The sequence below is a fragment of the Crotalus tigris genome, unplaced genomic scaffold (genome assembly GCF_016545835.1).
Source record: "Crotalus tigris isolate CLP2741 ecotype Arizona unplaced genomic scaffold, ASM1654583v1 scf7180000017641.3106099, whole genome shotgun sequence".
Classification (NCBI taxonomy): Eukaryota; Metazoa; Chordata; class Lepidosauria; order Squamata; family Viperidae; genus Crotalus; species Crotalus tigris.
In genome coordinates this window covers 688,953-695,977 of record NW_024096535.1, presented here as the reverse complement: position 1 = coordinate 695,977, position 7,025 = coordinate 688,953, and positions in this window count along the sequence as shown.

Genomic DNA, 7,025 nt, shown 5'->3' with positions numbered 1-7,025 from the left:
ATGTGAAGAAGGATTACTACTTCTTTATTTATTGTTAAATGTTTTAAATTAAAAAAATACCTATGTATTTAAAATATTTATATACGCACTCATCTGTCAGACAACTCTGAGTGGCTCCCAATAAAAGCAGGTCTTAATTGGGAGTTCCCCCAGAGTCATCTGAAAGATGGGAAGTTATATAGATTTTCTAAATGTACTGCATAAAAGTCACAGACTATAAAAGACACAGAGTTCCCTGTGTGTATCTGGTGCGTGTTGGGAGTATTGCAGTACTACGTTTTGGGAGTTCCTCTTTGCAGACAGTGTTGCACTTCTCAGGCCCTCTTTCTAAACAAAATTTTGCCCTGCCTTAAGGCCGGTTTTAATCAACTTGCAATGTAAATGCAGTTGGATGGCTGCAAAAACACCTTTTTGAGTTGTACAATTTTCATTATCTCTTTGCACCTAACGTTCAGGCTTGCATTTCCAATATCCAGTTCTCTAATCTGAATTGCTTTGCAAGCATTTTTACCTTATCCACACAAAGCTGGGTCCAGACAATACTTAGATCCCTAAACCTGGGTTATGTGTTCACCTAACATGCCACGTCCAGATAAATCACATTATTGATGGGCTTGGGTCACCTAATATGTTTGAATCAACAATATGAAGAGAGCTTGTACCACGCTTAAGGATTTGAAGTATTTTTTTATTGCCTGGATCAATCTTAGGAAATGCCTCTTGATTTAAACTGAAAAATGGCAGGCATTTGCAAACATGGGATGAACATCCTTCCCTTCAGGGGTGGGCAACAGAGACCTTCTTCAAGACTCATGGGTCAGGTCACCAAAGTAGGCATTTCTTAGAAGCACTAAACTCTTAAATAGTGTAGCTCAGGCTTTAAAGATATTGCTAAAGCTCTTCCAGTGAAAGGCAGGGGTGGAAGGAAGGGAAGGGAGGAGTTAGAAGTTTCTTCTCTTCACTCTGCCATGGCTGGAAGTCTCAAAGAAGGCAAGAAACAGATTTGTCTGATTGGGCCTACAACTCAATTCTTCTGCTCCAAAGCTTGGGAGAACTGGAACCAGGAAGGTAAAGCTGGCATGAAAAATAAACAGCAGTTTCATCAGGGTTTCTTCTCTTCAGGGTTATTGAGCTGTATAGCTTTCCCATTTGTTCCCATTCTATTCCCTTTTTTCTTTATTTGTTGGCTTAGTTTTATAAATACTAGCTTTGGTATGCTGATCTAGCTCCAGGTATTTGATGCAATCAGAGTACTTTCTCTGGTTCTCCCTTTGCTATTGTGATCCTTTATTCTTTGCTACTCCAGTGTTTGTACTTGTACTCCAAAATATCTGGACCCAGCAATTTTAGCTTAATGGATTTAGTTTCTCCTTTTATTTAAATGTTTGCTCTCAGGTTAGGAGAATCATCTCCCCTTTCATTTCTGGAGCATAAAACTACCTGCCTACCTCAAACTTCTTCAACTGGGGAAATACAACCAGACAACACAGACTTACCTAGAAGTATACAGGAAGATATCTATTGGGTTTGTTAGCACTGTCTGCTAACAATACCAGGTAACTTTTCCAAGTACTTTTTAATGTTTGTGGAAATCATTGAGAAAAAAACTTAGTGATTTTGGCTAAAAGGTACTCAGGAAATGGATGATACCCTTCCTTCCTTCCTTCCTTCCTTCCTTCCTTCCTTCCTTCCTTCCTTCCTTCCTTCCTTCCTTCCTTCCTTCCTTCCTTCCTTCCTTCTTTCCTTCCTTTACCAGGCATAAAACCCTTCCTGTTATTTGCTATGTTGCATATATGACTGATTATATAAATAATGTACATGGTGACCAATAGCAACAGTTCCAAAAAATGATTCATGATATCCAAAATAAACAATGCATCCCAATGAGAAAAAAAAATCCCTCATCAATACCAGACCTCTCCTAATGTCCTGATCCAAATGCCTGGGAAACAGCCAGATCTTCCGAGCTAACAGGCTAACAGAGTCAAGGTCATTCAGACCTCAGGGATACTGTTCCATGAGGCAGGTGCTGCCACAATACATGACTCCTGGGTCTGACAAGATGACATTGTTTAATTGGGGGGGGGGTGTAGATCCAAAACATGCCTTCTCTGCTGGATGTGATAGGGTAAGCTGAAACAATGTAGAGAGACAATCCCACAAGTAGCTTGGTCCCATGCCATCTAGGGTTTTATGTGGCATCAGATCGGTAGAAGTAAAATGAGAACATATAGAGGCGCTAGAATTACGCCTGTGCATACATATGCACACAAACAACTATCTACGGTACATCTGTCACAAACCATCCGTGGATGTGGTTTATTTCAAGGTAACTTTGACCAAAATCTAAGAACAAAGGCTTCTTACTTAATAATAATTTTACTGTCGTTTTGCTTAACGGATCAAAAAGCTTCTTAAAATGCTTGGCCTACTAGAAATGACAGATCTGCCTACTTTACTAAAGAAAGCGGATCCCATTTGCCAGTTCTAAAATTTATCTGCCTAAGGCACATAGTAGCAACCGTGGTCTGGCCTAGACTGGGCGGTCTCTCCCTTTCTTTTTCTGGCCAGAGTTAGGCTCTGTTTTGAAAAGAAATCCTTTTACAGGAGCTCAGGCCTTTGAGGGCTTAGCTATGCTTATATTGTGCTTGACTGCCCGTTAGAATATTTGTTAATGGGGGGGGGGGAAACCTTGGATTACCGAGTCTATTCTCAAGCCAGAATTTGCACTTTAAAGGGTGGCCTGAGGAGTTTTGCATAAAAGCTTTGGATTCCATTATTGCAAAATGTATCAGAAAAGTGTTGAGCTAGGTAATTACCGTAATCCAACTGAAATAGTTGGTCACAGTGTACATTAAATGAGTGTCCAGAGTCAGACTTGAACAAGCAGTCAACCCGAACAAAATGAACTCAGCCACGGAGGGCCAGATTTCTTAATTAGTTCTCAGTGGCGAAAACAGTTTAATGTTTCCCAAAGTCAAGTGTGAATTTGACAAGCGACACAATTTAAGAGGATTCAGTAAGGTTGAATTAAACCTGGCCTAGTCTCCCACTGTCACATGCCGAGTCCAAAGCTAACTTCATTTATTCCTCTCCGTTAGTGTTCCAGCAAAATTTTCGTAGATTGAACCATAATATGAGAAAAAGAACAGTATGATTAACTTAGATAACACTAAGCTCTCCTGTTTAAAATAAACATTTGGCTCTTATTGCAGCAAAGCAGGTATAGAATATCCCTTTTTTCCGGTGGAGCGATATATTCCAATGTAGTCTAATTGGTTGAACTGGTAGGCACACCATTAATACAATGAGTAGGATTTGTAAGGACGCTCAGTGGTCACCTAGTGATTATTTTCTTTCTGATGTTATTGTTTTCAAGGTTAGAAAATCTCTTGGTTTCATGTTGCTAAATATTTATTAGGCACAGCTTGACATACACAGGGTAAGATATACTCATGCTAAATAACTAACTTCAGTAAAAGGAAACAACCCGTGCAGGATGTGAAAGTTTCAGATAGTGCAGGCCACAGTGCAGATGTATGTGCATTTAACATGTATTTTAGACACAAATCTACTTTAAAATTTATTTTATTTTAAAAAAATCTCAATTAATTTTGACACTCCTTAGCTTTAACACACTTACCATCCTGAAAAATCACGATTGTGTGTTTTTGTTGAAACTGTGATTTTTTTATGTCAAACTTTTAGAAGCATTTTTAATAAAAAGTTGAACTTTGGAGTGGCTATTTCCAAGACTTCATGCCAACTGCCCATTAGCCTATTTTTCAATATCAGTTTTCAAAGTAATGGAGTTTTGAGATGACTACTGCTGTTCCAAAGAGTCTTAAAAACCTGGGTCTTCATTCAGGCTTTTGTCAAGGATGATTGATGTTCCTCCTTCTTTTTGGTTTCCCTTGGTTTTATTTTCTTTGCCATCACTGTGCTGTCTCGTGTGTGTGTGTGTGTGTGTGTGTGTGTGTGTTTGTATGTGCACATGCGTGCACGCGTTTGCGAGAAGGACATTTTTCCAACTCCAGATCTATCCAGCTTGGCTCCAAGAAGCTAGAAAATTGTGGAAAATGTTTTATTCCATGTTATGAGGTATACATTTGAGGAAGCTGGCATTCAATATAAGGATAGCCTTAAAAAGCTCTGGTGATAAAAATGGTCGGTGTCTGAGTGAGATTTTCCCCCTTAGTCTCTTAAGTTCTTGGGCTTCAAACAAAAAGAAAAAGAAGAGCTAAAGCTATGGCACTGCCCTAAACATGCAATCCAGAAGATGCAAGATGGAAACTCTTTGAAATAATAACTCCTAGCACATCTTTTAGGTTAGCAGTCAAACAGACCAAAGAGCAAAGCAGTAAGTTCCATCAAGGGAACTGAAGACAATGTGAGAAAATTCTTTGAAAAGAACAAATGCAATATTGGAAGGAAACATTGATTCAAATTACTACCAAGTTACCAGTCCTTTCTGATATTTCTGACCCTTAAATGGAAAAGTAGATTTTAAATTTCCTTCCTTCCTTCCTTCCTTCCTTCCTTCCTTCCTTCCTTCCTTCCTTCCTTCCTTCCTTCCTTCCTTCCTTCCTTCCTTCCTTCCTTCCTTCCTTCCTGGAATTACCTGGAAAGTACTTTCTTTATCATAATTTAAAAGTTCCATGTGAAGAAAAATATTAAAATCTATGGGTTGTTTGCTTCATTGCTACTTGCAAGCACTCTTGGCATAAAAGATATCTGAAGTGGCATGATTAAGACAAGTAGTTTCCCTTTTGATTTAAGGTGCCTTTGCGAAGGGATGATCTTTGCTAGGCAGAATCAGTAAACTAATATTAATTAGTTATTACAACTATGCCATATATGTAATCTGGACAATGCAAGTAAGGGTATGCCTCTAGAAATTTTCTATTTCTGAATTGGGAATCAGGAAAAATTAAAAATCCCACCATCACAGGACATCTCTGCTTCCAAAATGGCGGCTGATCAGAATTACAGAGAATTACTGAATTGAACTGTAACAAGAGAAAAATGGTTACTAAAGATGATTAAAACTGATTTCTGTAAGATTTACCTCTAATATGTACATAGAAGATTGCTATTCAATAAAAATGCTACAGATGATTCTGTTTCTTACATGAAGGTTGACTGCAAACTTCTATGTTTTGACCAGTGAATCTTACAGTAAAAATACTCATAGCCTCTCATGTTTGAAATAGAGAATCTTCTCTCCCAGGTTAATTTCAGAAGAGATTCCTTTCCTGTTCTATAGAGCCAAATTAGTGTAAGTGGAAAATGCTGTGGACATAGTATACTTAGATTTCAACAAGGCATTTGGCAAAGTAGACCACAACCTACTTCTTGGTAAACTAGAAAAATGTGGGATAGACAGCATCACCACCAGATAGATTTGTAACTGGCTGACAAACCATTCTCAATGGTACTACATCTTTAATGGTACTACATCTACATGGAAGTAAGTAAGCAGTGGGTACCGCAAGGTTCCATCTTAGGCCCAATACTCTTCAATATCTTCATAAATGACTTAGATGAGGGAATAGAAGGGGAACTCGTCAAATTTGCAAATTACACTAAGCTGGCAGGAATAGCCAACACCCCAGAAGACAAGTTCAGGATCCAAAAAGATCTTGAAAGACTTGAACAATGGGCTGTATCCAACAACATGAAATGTAATGTGGAGAAAAGCAAGGTTTTACCCCAAGGGAGGAAAAACCAAAGGTATAACTACAGATTAGACGAAACCTTGCTCAAAAACAGTAACTCAGAGGGACCTTGGAGTCCTAATGGATGATCACTTAAATATGAACCAGCAGTGTGCGGCAGCTAGTTGTATAAATACAATCCTTGGTTGTATAAACAGAAGCATAGAATCAAAATCACATAAAGTATTAATATTTCTTTATAAATCCTTAGTAAGACCAAACCTGGAATACAATTAACAACTGGAACAGCTTTGTAATAGTAATAATAGTAATAGTAGTAAAGTTGGAAGGGACCTTGGAGGTCATCTAGTCCAACCCCCTGCTCGGGCAGGAAACCCTACACCATTTCGGACAAATGGCTGTCCAGTCTCTTCTTAAAAACTTCCAGTGTTGGAGCATTTACTGCTTCTGGAGGCAAGGCTGTTCCACTGATTAATTGTTCTCACTGTCAGGAAGTTTCTCCTTAGTCTAGGTTGCTTCTCTCCTTGATTAGTTTCCACCCATTGCTTCTTGTCCTGCCTTTAGGTGCTTTGGAAAATAGCTTGATTCCCTCTTCTTTATGGCAGCCCCTGAGATATTGGAATACTGCTATCATGTCCCCCCCTTGTCCTTCTCTTCGTTAAACTAGACATACCCAATTCTAGCAACCGTTCCTTATATGTTTTAGCCTCCAGTCCCCTAATCATCTTGTTGCTCTTCTCTGTACTCTTTCTAGAGTCTCAACATCTTTTTTACATCGTGGTGACACAAAACTGATGCAGTATTCCAAGTGTGGCCTTACCAGGCATTGAGAGTGGTATTAATACTTCCACTGTGTCTTGATTCCTATCCTCTTTTAAGCGCCTAGCACTGTGTTGGCCCTTTTTGCAGCTGCAGCACACTGCTGGCTCATATTTTAGTGAATTGTCTACTAGGACTCCGAGGTCCCTCTCACAGTTACTACTACTATTGAGCATGGTGCCACCTATGCTGTACTTGTGCATTTGGTTTTTCTTGCCTAAATGTAGAACCTTGCTTTTTTCACCAGTGAATTTCATTTTGTTAGTGAGTGCCCAGTGTTCAAGTCTGTCCAGATCCTTCTGTATCTGAAGCCTGTCTTCTGGAGTGTTGGCTATTCCTGCCAGCTTGGTGTCGTCTGCAAATTTGATGAGTTCCCCATCTATCCCTTCATCCAAAGCCTAAGCTTTGCCTTCAAAAGTTGTAGATGCTTCATCCCTGGAGGTTTTTAAGAAAAGCCTGGACAGCCACCTGTCTGAAATGGCATAGGGCCTCCTGCTTGAGCAGGGGGTTGGACTAGAAAACCTCCAA